Below are 18,484 nucleotides of genomic sequence, written 5' to 3'. Positions count from 1 at the left end.
ATTGTACAGGAGGATCAACGACTAACTTAATTCCCTATTTTTATAAGGTGTGTTAGAAGTACATTATCACTCACAGCAAAACCCACTGTTTCTTCCTGCTATCTTTTCACTCTACAAACATCATTTTTTTCATTCCCACTGCTGTTTTACATACACTGTAGTTTCTTACTGGGAACAGGGAGGAAACCAATAATCACTACGAAAATAAAACAGTCCTTCAGTTTAAAATATTTCCTCTGACTTACATCTTTTGGAATCTGAAGAGCCATGATCTTATTTAGAAACCACCCCGGCAAAGTCTGTGTTACGTAAGATCCAAGGGAAGTGCTAATCCTAATGCTGAGCAGAAATGGCCCTGTCACGCAGCACTCAAAACCTACACCTCCTGTCTGGATTCTTACGCCTTGCACTGCACCACGTCCACTCATGCCTCTACAAAGGAGCTCTCCAAATGAGGCGCTCGTAACTTTTCCTCCCCTCTGCTTATCTTCAGTACTCGATTTTCTTACACTGCTACATAAATAATCTTGCCAACTTGCCTGTCAGAGAAAGAAAGGTGATCTGGAAATAATTCCTCTTAGGCATGACTCAAAAGTAACAACGAATACACACCAAAGTGTTTATTTCTCTGTATTTTTTCTGGTATCGCACTGACTTCAATTATGACTATTTCGAAAAGATTCTCTGATAACTGGAGGGCAAGTAAAATAAAACTAGCAGAAAGAAGAGAAGATAGCAAATAACAGAAATAAGAAATCAAATCAAACCCAAGTGTGATTATTTTTAATCCCAAATGCATTCCCATACCTGATAAACAGGCTGCAGAAGATCTTCTAGCTGAAGATTCAAGTATTCCTGACCCCTCCCATGAGGAGTGACACTGCAAAAAACAGAAAAGCCAAACCAGAAATATTTTCAGAGCGAAACAAACCACCTTTGAATCTTTCTTCTGTTATGTTTAAGAAGTAAAGAAAGAAAAATTCATTTTTTAAAGATGCCTACTTCCTATGTACCGGGCTGCACAGTCAGAACCACAGTACATGCCAGATGTATTTGCCCACATATTTCTCAGCAGGAAACACATCCCATGTAGAGAATGTATTCCATCAACTTACTGGAAAGGGGATTATTTACCTTTCTGTTTGTACTCATTTAAAAGTAGGCTTTCCATCAAAAACATGTTCTTTCTTTGGCACGGGGAAGGCACTCACAGAAGATCAGCACCTGGAATTCATAAAAGCATTTATTTAAATGTACATTTACATTTTCATTACAAAAGTATCTCCTTATAAAGGCAGAGGAAAAGTCGCGTGGCTATCACACATTGTCACCAGTTTCCTTTCATCTCAGATTACCACATTCTATTACAGATGAAGAAAGCGGTACACACAAATAGGAGCTGCTGACACTTCCCACCACTCCAGGAACCCCCCCTCTCTTTGACCGACAGAATAAACAGAACCACCCAGAGGTTTTATGTACATGTATTTATATATTTAAAAAACCTCATGTGAGAAGTTATATCTATACATAACCTTTTCTGCACCTGTTATTGTAGATCAAGAAACGTGACCTTATTGAACAGTTTTTCTTCTGTTCTGAAGTAAGAGGGTTGACAGACGTACCTGAAGATTTTAGGGACAAATGACTGGCTCCTATGTTATGCTACAGACTGGAAAAGTCATAGAATCATAGAATGGCCTGGGTTGAAAAGGACCACAATGATCATCTAGTTTCAACGCCCCTGCTGTGTGCAGGGTCACCAACCACCAGACCAGGCTGCCCAGAGCCACATCCAGCCTGAGCCAGGAGATGAGAGCCATCTTCAACACACATGCAGCAGAGATGAAGGATTCCCCATCACCTGGCACTAGCATTGGCAGCACTGAAATTCCTACATCCCGTGGACCACAGGCAGCTTTGAGCATTTACTATTCCTCGTTCCTGAACCTCTTCATAATGCTCAGTTCATGCATTTGACTGCTGCTACAGGACAAAATACATCTCTAGGATAAAAACAGGCAATGTGCTTCAATAATGAACACTGATGCCATGCCACAGAAAATTACAGAGCTAATTATAGAATCACAACATAAAGCTCAACATATTAAACAGAGCCAAACAAGAGATGTGAGAAAGTGCTGGATTTTGAAACCGATTTTGTTTTGCAGAGTATTCTTTGCTTTAACCTATTGCAGCTACTGAACAGCTATAGCTGTACTAGGAAAATACGTTCCCATCTGAAGAATAGAACATACATGTAGCTATTTTGCTGGAACTTGCTTCTCATAGAATCATAGCATCATTAAGGTTGGAAAATATTTCTAAGCTCATCCAGTCCAACCGTCAACTCATCCCCATCGTGCTCACTAAACCACGCAACTCAGTGCTGTGTTCCCCTTTTACTTGAACACCCCCAGGGAAAGTGACTCCACCACCTCTGTGGGCAGCCTGTGCCAGTGCCTCACCACCCTTTTTGAGTTTTTCCTAACATCCAATCTTCTGATCCTATTAGTCCCCTCTCTGCATCCAGCTCCACATTTTGAAGCTACAAATAAGGTCAGCAAATTGTCTATTGAGCATCAAAACAAAGGAGGCTGATGTTTCTGGTCTTATTTTCTCTGGAACATGAGAAACTCAGGTTGAGCACATGATAAAGCTATTTCATTACAGAGATGTTAAGGTTCCCTATGGTTTCCAGGGAAGCACTGTAAAACTGCTGTAGCAGATCAGAGTCCTGATGATGGACCAACATACATCAATCTGAGAGTTTCATACAGATCAGAATCAAAGCAGTTTGTTTTCTGTTTCAGTGCCTGAGATAAGGAAGGGTAAAGAGAGATCAAAAGAAAAGAAAGCGTAAGGAATAATCAGACAATAAAATCTCCCATGTAGGCAGATTACCAGCTTGATGGCCTGTCTAATCCAGGCATCACAGGAAGGTACAACCTTAAAATTGAGGCTTTAAGGTACTTCTGCAGCATTTACAAGAAGGCCTGCATGAGAGAAAGCTCCTTTCTGTTGAAATGATACGGAGCTGCAGCTGACCACTATCAGTTCAGATGTGTGAAAGTCAGGGAAACATTTCAGGAGACAGATGAAATGATGCACACCCCTGTGCATCCACAACTTTACTGCAGCAGTAGCTAAACACGTGCTAACAAAGAAAACTTCCAAGACAGAAGATCAGACCTTCTGATGAATGCATTAAGAATATGATTAGCAGAGATCACAGAAATTAAGGACGCTGTGTCAAGATTAAAATTCAACCTGGACAATGTGTTGAACGTTTGCCCAGGGAAAAGAAGATGAGGATGAAGAATTAGGGCTAAGAAAAAGTGACTACAGACTCTGAAGATTCAAATGGATTCAGGATACAGAAGCTAGCCTAGAAGTGGTCTTTCACAAATGGTTCAACACACCACTTGTAAAAATGTGGCTACTAAGGAATGACGGTGACAAACCAAATCAAAACAATCCTGGTGACTTACTAAGAAGAGTTAGGTCTTCATTCAGCCCACATCTGAATCCTCCTATCTACAATAGAGAGATAATTAAATCAATTAATCAATGACTAAATGAGCTCACTTACTTCATGGCATGACTTTCATTTAGTCTGATCTGTCAACAGGCATCCTAATACCAATTTGTAATAATTTGCAAATTCAATTTAATTTCTTAGACGCGATGAGAAAAGGGGAATTGTCACAGAGAACAGAACTGCATTAAAGACACAGAACTCACTGAGTTAATGCACAACACAAATAGCAGTAAGCATCTGTCAGCAAGGCCCACTCCCTGCTCAGCAATGCTGACCATTCTGCATTCACTGTGCAGTGGTTAGAACAGGTTTGACACGACATATGCAGCTGCCAGCCCACAATGGTGTCCCCAAAGCACTGCCTTGCAGCTGGACTGAGTTTTCACGATGTATTCCCCTTTCAGCCCCTTGCAAATAATTTCATCAAGAGATTCCTTTTGCACAGAATTGCTTTGGATTTCTTTGTGGTTTTAATACTGGCCAAGTAAATTCATTCTAAATTATCCCCACAATTGTCTACTGTAGCAACTGTGAAGGTTAAAAGGATGTAACAGTTGAAGTGATGACTGGGGTAAGTAAGTATGTGCCATGTAACGTCAGCTGCAGAAAAGGACCTGGCAAAGTAAGATATAAGAAAAAAAAGAGAAAAAAGGAGAAGGCAGTCTTCAGAAGGAAAACCTGATAGGGATAAGAATGTGGTACACACATAGATCTGCATGCAAACTCCCAAGTGTAGAGCAGGTGACAAGAGGACAACTTGGCACAGTGCGGGGCTGTGCAACCAGACTGTGCAAAGTGCCCACATTCCGTAGCAAACACAGAGCAGCATCCTCCAGAGGCATGGTCTGCCTCAGCAACGCTGGCTGTTCTAGCAGCTTCCTTTCAGCATCGAGAGAAAACAGGGAAGGAGACACAATCAGCAGAGAAGGGAAATCAGGCGAACAATGATAACATTAGTAGACTATATTAAGCCCTCTTTAATGGTAAAATTAAGTTAGGTTTCTATCAGCAGCAAGCCAAAATTTTTTTTTGCTGGCGCAGAATACACGTGACTGGAGCTTCAGGAAGCCCACAGTCTTTCTGCTTAACGGGTGACAGCACAGAGCAGCATGACATAACTGTCTGTGAAGATGGCTGCATGGCGAGCACCCCCCGCCACCAGGCTGGGTGCCAGACATGCAGCCTGTCACCATGCCACCAGCCAGTCCTCTCCCCCCTGCTCACATTGCAGGTTAAGGGATGTAAAGGGAGAAACTGTGAGTTATGTGCCAGGCTTTTTTTTAATTCTGCCTAAATTTTGGCAGGATGGAGAACCTGGAGTGATCAAACTCAAGTAGTTGTTTGGGTGCCAATGTATGATCTTAGAGCCTGGTGTGACCTGCTGCTCATGATTAAAGGTGTCCCATTGGAGTGATTCTCATCTAGACTCAACTGCAACCCACATTTAGGTAAAAAAACAGAACAAAACAAACCATCAGCACGAGCATCAGGCAAGTCCCCTGGCAGAGCCTGGAACCCATCACTCAGGTTGGAAATCAGCAAAAATTTATCCTCAAAAAGCGTGGTGAGGCACTGGCACAGGCTGCCCGGGAAGGTGGTGGAATCACCATCCCTGGGGGTGTTCAAGAGAAGGGGCAATATGGCACTGAGGGACATGGTTAGTGGGCATGGTGGGGATGGCCTTACTGTTACTCTAGATGATCTTAGAAGTCTTTTCCTCATTTCCAAATTAGATGACTGTATGATACGAGAAAAGCAATGGTGACACAGAGCTCCTTCTCTATCAAGGCAATGAGGAAGCAGCAGTCTTGCTACAAGAGTTCCTATCTAAAAGCAGGGTGTGTTTTTTACCATCATAGCCTCCTACTGCACCCTCTGTCCAGCCCAAAATATGGAAGCGGTGGACATCTAGCACAACACCACGACTCCTGAAGTGGCCACACTACTCCTGGCACCCTGACAACCCCTCTCAGAGCTCACCTGAGCATTCCTGTGCTTGCTGCCCACATACACACATGACTGGATATATTGGTGCCCCAACTCTTGCTTAACACATCACAAACAAGGTTTCTTGGAAGTGCCTCCCTCTATCCTGATTGCTTTGTGTCCAAAATAGTGAGAACTACATCACACCCCCGCTATCCTCATAAGTCCTGAAGTGTTCCCCAACAGCCATGGCTCAAAGTTCCCTTTCTGCTGTGGTGAAAACTGAGCAATTCTGTGATCCAGCACTTTTTCACAGCAGATGCAGGAAGTATTTCCTCATCCTGGCCCAGGCAGTGAGTTCCATAACCAAGAGCAAAAATCCAAGGACATAAAGCTCAGCATCTACGTGCTTTTCAGAAAATTCAGAACCTTCTCAGTACTGCCTGTTTCAAAAGTGTGCATGCTGCATGTACACAGCTAATGATGTGAAGCTAAAAATACACCACTTCTGCTGTTACCTCTGTCTGTGTGAAACTGGTAATATTCTGGATGAAAGTTTGTGTATAGGAAAAGGAGTAAGTAGAAGAATCTTGGATGTAATTGCAAGGACAGTACAAACAGAAAGTATAATGGATGCAAAATAGAAACACAGACTGAAATAAATGGAGGAATTAACATGATTATGTCCGAGGTGCTGTAATACATGACAAACTTGCAGCAGAACTGTTACAGTGTCTTGCTGACTCTATTATTAATCACAGTATTGCACCTCAGACGTTCTACAGATTCCCCTTACAGCCAATGAACAATCAGCACTTTCTCCAAGAGAGGAGGTGTGCCCGGAGTTTGCTGGGGAACAGATCCAGTTGCATTTCCAGACTGAAGCAGTCTTCTGTTTACACTGAGCTGTAAAACATCCAACTGAAACAGCACTCATCCTGCTTTCAAGGACCGTAGAATCGTATTCGGTTTCCAGTTAAGATGAGGATAATGCATATCCTGTACGGATGAGACAGGGTAGGTTGAAATAGCTAAAATAACTGAACTAAATATGCAAACTGCACTGTTAAAACCTGTGGAATAACCTGTGCATACAAAGTCAGAAAAATGACAGACATAAACATGAACTATAGAACTGTAAAAACAAAGAGTTGTATAATGAAGATATAAAAACAGACGCTTTTTTCTTTTCCATCAGTACACGTCCACAAGTTTGAGTTTCAGCATTCCTGACACATTGCCTTGTGCTGTTGCCCGTGAGTAAGACAAGCTTTCCTCAAATCCCATCTCTTTAGCAGTTCTGCACCCCAGTACCAAACATTTATGGAGGTAAGGGAATGAAAAATAAAGGATTTGCTACAATCCGATCAAGCTCTTTTCTTCACAGATCGACAGTAATGCATTATGAAAGTGAGATGCTAAGCCTGCCTTCTGCACTACTAACTCCCCCCAGCACTTTCTGCTCTTTCAAACATCCTGCAGGGAAGATTTCCAACACTGAGTTGTGCATAACTCCGCCTCTGACCCTTCCTGTCCGGGACTGAGCAATAGGCTTTGTCTCATTAATTCAGTGGTTTTTAGGAAACTACTTTTTCCTGCCAGTTTTGAAACCCAAAGGAATTTTCTAGATGCGCAGTGACAACTCATGAGTAATAGCTGCCCCATTAACTACCACGGAGTCATAAAACATAACAAATCATTCAGCTTCCCAGTGTTTTTCCGATCGGCTTTCCCTTTCCAAGCCCTGTAGTGCTCACAAACATCCCAACTATCTAAGTGACGTCATTTATAGTCAGAATCCTTAAAAGAAACAACATGCCCAGGTTGCTCAATCCTTTGGTATTCTTGCTGCCATTTCTTTTTGCCCTAGGGCACTTTTAAGTTGTTTTCCCTTTTTATTTAAGTTTTGCCTACACGAAGCGTATGTATCCCGTGCCCATGGTCAAAAAGCAATGTGGGGAGCTGTCAAGATGTGAAAGACGAGAATAAACCTGCTCTCCCACAGCTCTGTATCTGCCACCACAACATCCACGCTTGCTTTTTCTCCAGCACTTGAAAATATTCCTTGGTAGGGAAAAAAAGAGACTCACTGTCTGAACTCAGGATACAGCTTTGCTCCTCATTCACCTCTGGGCAGTTCAGTGTTAAGAAATCTCCCTGCATCTCTTCTAGACAGGGTGACCCTGTTTCTGAATTGCCTTTAGTAGAAGCAGCTCATCCATTCCCTTTCAGAATCTGAGAGTCAAAAAGAACAGTCCGATGATTCAAGAAATACCCTGTAAGCTACAACTTCTGCAACAATTTGTGAGAATGAGGGACAAGACTCAACATCCTGCCTTTCTGTCCACTACGATCATCACCTCGTGCTGATACACACAGGTCCCCAACACGGTACCCACCATTTCAGAAACTACATCCTAGCAGGTTCTGTCTGAATGCACCTTCAGCAGGCAGAGTACCTCACAGGATAACTCAGATTTGGAAAAAGCAGATAGAGCTGTAGATGTCCCTGTTCACTGCAGGGGAGTTGGACTAGATGGCCTTTAAAGTTCCCTTCCAACTCAAATGATTCTACCATTTTATGAAAGTGAAGATGAGAACAGTTCCACACCTTTTACAAAATGGAGATAAAGTAACATAAGATAACAAACTCAATTCTGTCTAGGAGATGAAAAAATTTAACAGTATTTCTATTTTGCATTTATTTTGACAAAACTGCAGAAGTCTTAACAAAATGTCACGATTCTGTGATTTCAGCATAAACCTTTGAGGTGCAGTTGTTAAGCCGTGCTACAGATGGCAAAAAGGAGGACAGAATCAAGTTGGTGTATGGTGACCAGAGCTCAGTGCTCTAACTGAAACGTGTGTCCTTCTTCCTTCGGGAAAACTTCTGCTCCTGGTGCCCAAGTGAAATCTTGGATGCCACAGAATAAAAACCTTTTTAGCAACCCTAATGTCTCAAATTGCTGCAGACCTGGAACCTGTCTTATAATGAGCAGCAGAAAGCAATGACATGAAGTGGGCAATCCAGGCTGTGTTTCACAATGCTAAATTTAGGTAAGCAGTGATGATATCCAATGAATGTAACTCACTGAATTTACAGATTTCTCCAGGCCATTGTCAGAAAACTGAACAGTGGAACACATTTCTTTGCAGAGAGACCCGCTGGCACCTTGCTCTTTGTCTCCAAGTCAGTAGCTTTGGTACTGAAGAGAAATCAGCAGCTTTAAATAAACGTCTGTGACAGAAAAGAAGCACAGTGATCAAAGTCAGGAAGAGTTTGCTTGAGCAATAACTGAGCAAAGATGCCAGCCCAGGAGTTCAGGAGACTCACTGATAATGATCTCACTTGGAGTTTGGTGTTAAAAGTCAACAGTTGTGAAAATTTGACTTTATGCATTGCTGTACAACGGGCAACAAAGATGGGATCAACTTGCCAGCCGAGCTTGTCATAGCTTTTTTATGAAAGAGTATGGAGATATTGATGAGAAATGGGGATTTTCAGCAAGGCTGAGATATACAGCAGACAAAGAGGCAGACTGTGTTGGATTAACTGAACCGGATTTGTGAAGTTTCAGGTGTTTAGAGACTGCTCATGTAAGATGAAACAAAAAAACGGTGTATGAAATGAAGAACTCTGAAAGACAAAAGAAGCACTCCTGCTCATCCTTTTCCTAATGTAAGGTAACATACAACAAACTAAAATTATGTTAATATTTAGCTACTTATAATACAATCCCAACTGAACACTGGTCTTAATGCACTGCGAGCAGCAATGTGCACAAACACAGAACTCCCACTGCCCTGCATGCTTTACAGCCTGGAGAGTGGGGGAATACTCAGCTTATTTGTAAGCACAGGTCAATGCCACAAGAACACCAGAGGCAAGATCTTCTAAGGCTTCACAAATCAGGCCTCTGGGTAAATAATGAAAAACATTCAACAGCATTAATTTGAGTGAAAAAACAAGGCACACGATTCCTCAAACCTTTGCAACCATCCTTTCACAAGAACTTCATAACCTCTCCCCAGATCTTTCATATTTGCTGCTGTTAGAGATGCTGTCAAGCAGACAGGCCGACCACACATCTAGAATCCTCTACTGTTCCCGTGCTCCTCTGACATAATTCAGCTCTGTCATTTAAGCTGAACATTTCAGAAACAAGAAAGCTACTGAAACTGAGTTTGGAAAGTGTTTCCAAAGCTGCAGGGACCATCAGGCCAGCTGACAGCTCCTCATTAAGAAAAGCAAAAAGAAACAAAAGAACAACATCTTTTCCAGGCGGTGAATGACACTAGCATGAGACCGACAACTTTTGGAATGAGGTCACCTCCGTTTCCCTTCAGAAATGAAGCTACCAAGTACAATTAACAATAATTAAAAACTCCTTTCACAAAAGGACACTATACTTTTATTATCTCTGTTGAAACCTAATCAAAAACATCACAATGGGCTTGTTGATTTTTTTTCCCTTTAAATCAAGGCTGACAGGAAAGAGAAAGAAACTGGCAATTAAAAACAGAAGCCCAATTTTCTTAGGTGCTGCAGTGTTTTGGCTCAAAATTTATGTTCTCCTCTAGTCCCACAGAAGAACAATTCACTATTTACTACCACGATATGATAAAACACAACCAAAAATTCTAATTAAAAATAATTTAAAAAGCTTAATGGGGAAATATGTGATCTTGATAATCAAATTTGGAGGTTAGAATGTGATTGCCTTTAACGTCCTTTCCAACTTATGCCATTCTATGATGATTTGATGAATTTATATGGAAAATGTAAGCACTAAATGTTATCACACTCGTAAGAGTTTACTGGCCCCGGGCCTAATGATGTTCTACATCAGATTCCAGATGCATTAAAAAATGCTGACGTTTCTTTGCATTCCAATTCACTATCACAAGTTCTGAGATGTTCACTGTAAAGATGTGAAAGTGTTTTTAACTTTTCCACTATTCCTTATTCATATTTGTTTCCTCTTACGCGTGGATGAAATATAACACAGGAAGCTCTCAGTAGAGACCCAGCAACACAGCAGCACCTGTAGAGCAGTTCTGCTCCCCTCAGGATACTCAGAACTAAAATTATTTGCCTAATAGTACCTATGCCTCCTGTCACGGTCAGGTGCTGTACTTGGCCTGCAGCTAACATTCCACAACACTGGGATACTCCCAAAAAACTCATGATGTACCTGCCAGCCCCATGGGAACGTCCCATGAGGTGTCTCAGAAGCATCACTCATGTGCCAGCAACTGAACCCTGTACACTCGTAAACAGGTATGGGCACATGTACGAAGTTATTCTGTCTTTGTACCAGTGCCAAATGCCACCCATGTAGTCCGCCGCACATCCATAGTGTTATGAGAACTAGAAAAAGGAATAAAGCCTTTAGAAGGCTTTTGACTGTGACTGTGGACACAAGAAGTTGCACCGTTCTTTATCAAGAAAGATATTTTGATGTTAAGGTCTCCACCTGCAGGCAGGCAAAATTGCCAGCTTGAATTCACCGAGCAGAGCTTTAAGGTGCAGATCAGACACTGGCAAGTGGCTTTGCCCGGAAAAGAGCCCTTACACTTCCAGAACACGATTCATTCTGAAAGATTTATTGCTGTAACCCCAAAGCGACCCTGTGCCACGCAGTGCAATGCTACGCACCTGAGCGCTGCCCACGGCCGTGGCAGGGGCTCTCAGGGCCATCCATCCTCCTGCCTGGAATGCTGCTGTCTCATCTGCTCGCACCAAGCCCACTGCAGAGATGGTGCTAAGGCTGGGGAAAGGGAAATGACAGGGTTAAGCAGCAAGCATGTAGGATATAGGTGAGGAGAAGACCACCTGCACACAAGCCACGTGCTGGTGGACAGGAGAGCTGCCAGCCAGCAGCCAAGAATAGCGGCAAGCAGGCAGACGGAAAGGAAACACATGCTCTTAAGCAAGAGGTCAAGGCAGTCTGAACTCATCAGCGCTTAAATACAGTCTTCCAGGGACTGAATGCTGCAAATCCCCACTGGTATCAAGGGGAAGGTGGAAGGCTGACGACCACACAGATCAAGGATGTTACGACAGGAGCAGATAATTCTGCTGCTGCTGTTTCACATACATATATTTACAGCTGAGCTGACTGTAAACAGGGAAGTCACGTGGCATCCGGATTGTCACGCAGTGACTTCCTTAGTGTCACGCAGCCTTAGAACACTGCCTTCAGCGTCTGTCAGACCAGAAGGCTCTGCAAAAATGGGAGCCTTTAAGCAACTCCTATCAACAACGCCCATCTCAGCCATCTTCCATGACTCAGGAATCTGTTTCTGGATGGCAGCGTCTATTTTCCGCTTTAGTTCCCAGCAGGGTATGTAACAGAAATGAATCTGAATGCTGACACAGGGAGTAGATTGATTGCAGTATTTTGTTTTTTTGGACCCGGTCCCAATTTTAGTCTGATCTGGTTCTCAGATAGGAGGTTGTACATTGTCATGTACTTTGTAAAAGCAGTTGCTACACTGATCTGACAAGATATGCAAGGCTGTGCATCTGCGGCTCAGAAAGGCAGATCACTGCGCACAGCAGATGCATCAAATTTTCTCAGAATAATGAACTAGAGATTTACTGAAAGGAATATGGAAATAATTTTATGGGCTTCTTCCAAACACAGAGATATAAATACAGGTCAAATTTGCAGAGCATATTCGTATAAGCACAGTTGTGTTTTAAAAGCAATTTTTAAAGAAAATATTTTATAATGTTACTAAGCCTGGGAGACAGCAGACCCAGCCAATTTTCTTGTACTATTATGCACACTACATTCTGGAAAAAAAAAATTAATTCAACTTTCAACCAATTATCCACATGACAGATGAAATTTTCCTATTTCCCAGTTTCCAGAAGGTGTCACCATGAGCTGGAATGAAGCACATAGGTGCTGTCTGCTGCTGAGCGCTTTGAAAACCTTATCATTTAGAGCTACACGCTCATAATGGCAATTCATTATGCAGCACATGTGAGCAACAGAAGCAAATGCATCTGAGACACACAAGCACACAACCACTTTCCTACCTATGGCAAAATCAGTTATTCAGAGTCCCTTATCCAACTTGTGCTTGCAGCATGTACAGCTGCTTTATTTTATCTTTTTGCCACAATACCTCAGTTACAGATTCTGAGACTGGAAAGGTTAATTTCCTCTTATTCCATATTATAGTTATTCCACTCCTTGACACAATTTTACTAACTTTATCCAAGTAAGAAGGTTGCCTTCTTATTATAAAGGGCTGTGTGACAGTTACTGTATGCACATTTTAATGGGTGTTTATGATACCATTTTTGACAGAATCTCAAACCTTGGGATGTAGCCATGATTTGGTCTGTTTGTGTGCCTTCAGATCAGATTCCTGATGCTTGCAGCATCTCCTGAGCCACCAGAGAATTGCCATCTCTTACTCCATGTTAGCTGCTAAGCATTTCTTCTAATGAAAGAACTGTAAGTTTTCTTTTTAAACAGACAAATCCCTCTCTGACAAATGGACTGGTTCTACCGGACCAAGCAAGACAGAGAAATGGTAAAATCCTATGTCTGGCAATAAAAAATAAGCTGCTGTTAACAATCTTTCAGACCACAGCTGTAAACCTAAGAAGCCCACATTGCTGGAGTGTCCATCCATGAAACACAGCAACACGTAACAGGGAGCTGTGAACCCTAATGCAGAGTGTGACGGGTCTTCCAGGGAGAAAGCTCTACAAAGACATTATTATTATTATTATTATTACACACCCCTATTCTTAATATTAGGAAAGTAAGATACCCCTTGCTAGTAGTTACAGTCTTGAAGCAGCAAGCACAACTGGAACACATGACTGACCATAGGCAGAAAAAAAGAAGAAATTCAGAGCATCACAAGGGATGGGATGAGCGACTTTGTCTAATTTTTTTTCTCAAAACCACCCTCCCTGTCCTCCTCCCATTTCAGCATTTTAAGCAGCTTCAGCCAGCTAAAAATATTCTTACTTCTTGTTTGAGCCGTCTGGCCATTTTCCTACAGACGCTATCTCAGCATTACAGTCAGTACAACTAACAGCATTACTTTCTTCTTTCTCAGATCAAGTGTTCTCCTTCACTTTTTCCTGAGCACGTCCCTTTAACAAACAGAAAAGGCCCAGTAATGAAAGTATCGAGATGATATCTTCTGAAATAAAATCTGTTTTCCAACAGCAGGAAACGATTAAGATAATGCATAGACTTCAGGTAACCTATTCCAGTTTTGTGTTTAAGATGACAGCTTCAAAGGCTCAGAACTCTATGGGGCAGAAGTAAAGTCAAGTAAGCCAAGCCAAAGGGATGTAACAACGCACCTTTTCACCAGGTTGTTCTGAACATTCTCCGTAGCATCTAAAATACGCTGCTTCATCGTACAGTCCCAAACCTTTAAGAAACTGTAAACTTCCTTCCCTGTAGCAGCTTCCTGCAACCGCCCCTTCAGGTAATAAAGGATTAGAATGATCAGAAGCACAGTGTTTATGAAACCTTTTTTCTGCAGCTCTTTCCTCAGTCTAAAAATGAAAGGAGCGGCTATGCTAGAAGAAAAAAAATAAAAAAAAAAGAAAAGAAAAACAACATAATGAAAAGGAAGCACACACCCATATGGAAAAAAAATGGCAACAGACGAAGCATGCTTATTACAAACCCTTTGTAAGCTTGCCACCGCCAAAAAACAAACAATTAATTAAGCAGAAAAGAAACTTTAAGGTTTTCTTTCCTATGTACTCTCAGAATCTTACGACAACCCACGTTTCCAGAGGACACTTGCTGCTCTTACAGTTGTTGTGGTTACTTATAATATCAAACATAACAGCAAACAAACTTCTCGTTAGGGCTGCAACTGTCAATATTTTAGCAGCCTCTAAGCAATCCCGCTGATGGCAGTAAGAGGGGGATTTTCACCCTAGCAATTCAATTCCTGCAGTTCCTAAAACACAAAGCACGCGTAAACACTACTGGGATTTGTGCTTATGTAAGTAATGCAAATGTGGGGCTTTGACAGATCTACAACCCAGCAGGCTTGCATTAAACATACCCACACATTCCTCTGCATCTTACTTTGCACAGTTACTACGGCATTTAAACATTAGCAAGAGATTTGAGTTCTTGTACCAGCACAGCATCTGCCTTAGTACAGCAAAATATTTCTGGATTTGACTCAGATAAAAAAGATTAAACAGACTACTGTAGGAGCTTGCGTGACTATACTTACAGCTTTGGAGGAGATCTAGATTGCAACAGGTGACGCTTAAGATGAAAAAAAGACTATGGCACAGCAACCTTGTTTGGTACAGCAGGCTGGGTGGTGTGCTAGGCCCTCATCCTGCTGTTAGAGCACTTACAAAGCAGAGCAGTCTTCCTCGAGAAGTAGGTTCAGCAAGGTGGAACTCCTTCCTTGCCTGGTTACTCGATGTAAAGACCTGCAGGGCCTGGTCTCCAGTAGGGTATTTCAATCCCACACAGTGTGTTAGCTATTCCTCAGCAAACACACACCTTTTTGGTAGCTAAGATAAAGCTGTAACTTTCTGCAAGAGTCATTCAACCCTATTTGGTCTTCAAAAGGACTTGCTTTATTACAACAAATATTGAAAACATACTACACACAACCCAGTGTACCTTAACGGGACAGTACAGCAATTACCTTCAACAATAGCCTGACTGTATCTGACTAGAAAAGGTCACAGGTAGGGTTTAAACTCTGCCATGGTAAATTAAAACCAATTACTGATTAGACACAGTGAACTAATATACCAGATACAGGAAAAAAAAATCTAATTAAAGTTGTCAGTCACAGTTTGCTAATTATTTAAGAATATTTCATGTTATGCTCATTCAAATGAAATGTTTTCCTAGTGTGGGAAATTCTGCTAGGCTGATGTGTTGAACATCTGTAATTTGAGCACATCATGTTCGTACCTTCAATCTCAGCCTCTCCTTACAGTGAGGCCAAGAGCTAGGACGGCTTCCCTGAGGGAGAGGCAGTGCAGGGGAATCCCAGCACACCCCTGAGTACCTGAAGGGAGGGCACAGAGAGGATGGAGAGAGGCTCTGCTCAGTGGTGGCTCACACAGGCCCAGAGGAACAGGCACTGGGCACCATTTGGAGCCCAAGAGGCTCCTTCTGGACACCAGGCAACACTGCTGTGCTGTGCAGATGACAAAGTCCAGGCACAGAGATCCAGAGGCTGTAGGGTTCCACAGGGACCTCAGAACCTGGCCAGACATGGGGCTGAGCACAGCTCTAGATTTCCCCCCTTGAGCAGGCTTTGGACCAATGGACACAGAGGCCCCTTCCCACCTCCACCATTCTGTGATTCTGTAATATTTGCCAGGTGGCTCTTTCCATCTACAGCTCTGAATCTCTGCAACTACTGGAGATACCACCACAAACGGCAACGCCCCAGACAGACTAAAGCATATGCTGAGTTCACCTCGCTTCTCTTTCATTTAATTAAGAGTCAAAACCACCATCTACTAATGATCACCTCACATATTGTTGCATGAACATCAACAACTGACGAGTTGTCAGCTGCTCACCAGATGCACAGGCACGCTAAGATTGAAGCAGTGGAGCTGGATACAGACTGTTGGAAAGCAAGAGAGGTCTTGGAGCTCTCCTTTCTACCCAAGCACACCATGATGCCTGCAAGCCTTGGGACATAGGTTTTGCCATTCCTTCAGGTATTGTTAGTCGGCCCATGAAATGGCTTCAACTTTTTTGCTACATACCTACCCATCAACTCACCCACTCCTACCTCCTCTTTCACTTGCCAGTCTAATCACTCGCCCACTCACATTTTCTCTTACTCAATCACACTAAGCCATCCATTTACATGTTTCTCATTCATTTCCCCCTTTGGTTACACAATCCAATCCCCAAATACCTTCAATCCACTCTCTAATAGTAATTTAACCTCTTATAATATTCCTGTCCTCACCTTTCGCTTCAACATCCCTAGCCTGTATGGAGCTTCTTAGGTGGTTTTAAGGAAAGCAAACAAAAAACTCCTCTCTGAAGTCTTGCAGTGCAATCCTCTCATCATTTGGGGCACTCTGAAATGAAAAAAACAGTTACGGTGCTTTAGAAAATGGAGGTCTGGGCTAAGGCACTGGGGTATGACCAGAGGAACTGTGGTTTGAGTCAGGACAGCATGGCCATGGGCCAGCTCACACCAACTGGTCTCTCTCCCACAGGGTGACAGCAAGAACAATGCCCATTTGTCCTCCTTATGGTCAGGGAATGTTTGTTTTGGGGGGTGTTGATCAAGCTCTTTGTGGTTAAGACGTTGGAAATGTTCAAGCCAACCCTGCTTGGGCACCCAAAGCTTCTCATTGAAAAGACCAAGCGCTGAGAAACAAACAACAAACAAGCAACCTCCAGATCCCACCAAAACGAATGGAACTATGCAAGGAAACAACAGTTAGAAAGTGGTTTTGAGAAGAATAGAGGACAATACAAAGTGTGTGTGTGTGTGGGGGGGGGGGGGGGGAATAAACATGCAGGCAACTACGATACAACTTCCAGTATTTCTGTCACTAATAGGAAAGTGTCACTTTATTCTTTCTCCCTGTGATGCATTACATGCATAAGCTCACTTCCTCAATGCCACAAAAGAATCACTTTATTTACACTGGCATACCACCCCTACACAAATCCATTTTCATTTCAGAGTAAAAGTGGCCTTTTCAGGTAACTTTAACAGATTCTCAGGTAACACCAGAACAGACCACCCTTACGCTATAATAAAATCAGCTTCTGAGAAATTATACTGTTAGCAACTTGATTTAAAAACAACAACAACTGACTTTAATAATTAGTTTTTTTTCCCCAAATCCTCAAGAACTGAAGGTGCAGCACTTGGGTAAGCGATGCTTTAATATTCCAGAGCACATCATTCTGTTCTGCTCATACAGGCTGTTAGCATCACAGAGCAAAGGATTACTAAAAGATGAGACCACAGACTTGAATAATGCGATAAAAAAATGGAAAAATTTAGGCCAAATATCAGGCAAAGAAAAAATGTGCCATCAAGTTTTATGGAAAAGAGTTCCAGAGGGCCAAGTTCTTGGAGTTTCTCTAGCCATAAACCATAGAAGCAAAACTGCAGCAGAAAACATGTCCTGGCAAGACGACGGTCTGAATGATCTAATGCACTTTCCATCTCTTAACATCTATGACTGTGTGGCTCCGCAGGAGTGCTTAGCAGATGGCTGGCCAACTTCAGTACCAGCTCAATCGTCTGATAATAATCTGGTAATCAAAGTCTTCAATTGAAAGGATGCCCTCGCATCTGCATACTGCTGTTATATCACACCATGTTCATTCAGCATTGAGAGTTACACTGCCATCAGAGAGCCTGATGCGAATGGCAGTAATTAGAGATATGTACAGCTCTCCTAAATAGGCAAAACAGAATTTAGTAATTAAAGAGACAATCATCATCTTTCTTGCAAAATGTTCAGGGTCAACTTTTGACAGCAGATTTGATGATAACGAGTTCAACTTTGTCAACATTTACGCATGCAAATAATTTTACTCATACACGCAATGAAGCATTAGCATGACTTGATCTATTCCAAAGGGCATTTTGAATTATACTCCCTTGACTTTTGTGCTCAAAATACCAGATTGCTTCTCAGATCATGTGCTTTGCTGCTTTCAACTTATAAGGTGAACATACACACAGAAAGCTCAGAAACCTATACAGCATGAGCACAACTTTTGTGCTTAATGCGTAAGAAAACTAGATTGTAACAATAAAAAAACTCAGAATAAAGATTACTAGAAAAATACAGAAGAAACAAAGAAACTCCAAAACAGAAGAGAAGGAAAAAAGGCATATGAAGAGATGATTCTTTACAACGTGAATAACTAACTGACTGTGTGTCTGCTAGGATCATAAATCCTTCGCATTGGAAGGGACTTTAAAGGTCATCTAGCCCAACTCCCCTGCAACAGAGACATGCACAGTTAAATCTGGTTGCCT

The 18,484-nt window shown here is 42.2% G+C and overlaps 1 long non-coding RNA gene across 4 annotated transcripts in view; it reads right to left on the bottom strand.

Moving 5' to 3' along the window:
* LOC122180714 overlaps window positions 1-18,484 on the bottom strand; it is a 116,476-nt gene that overhangs the window by 2,480 nt on the left and 95,512 nt on the right. For 2 of the 4 annotated variants that reach the window (XR_006179209.1, XR_006179210.1), the window contains 2 exons: window positions 1,135-1,224; window positions 808-880 (listed from right to left, as the gene is read on the bottom strand). This is a non-coding gene — a long non-coding RNA (uncharacterized LOC122180714). Of the gene's footprint in view, window positions 1-807; window positions 881-1,134; window positions 1,225-11,126; window positions 11,470-13,811; window positions 14,021-18,484 lie in introns of those variants that run through there. The other 2 variants (XR_006179213.1, XR_006179211.1) reach the window with 2 other exon arrangements.

Source organism: Lagopus leucura, unplaced genomic scaffold (genome assembly GCF_019238085.1).
Source record: "Lagopus leucura isolate 7727_CA_CO unplaced genomic scaffold, USGS_WTPT01 Super-Scaffold_100008, whole genome shotgun sequence".
NCBI lineage: Eukaryota > Metazoa > Chordata > Aves > Galliformes > Phasianidae > Lagopus > Lagopus leucura.
Note: the sequence above shows the minus strand (reverse complement) of the source record. Positions and strands in the feature narration are given on the sequence as shown.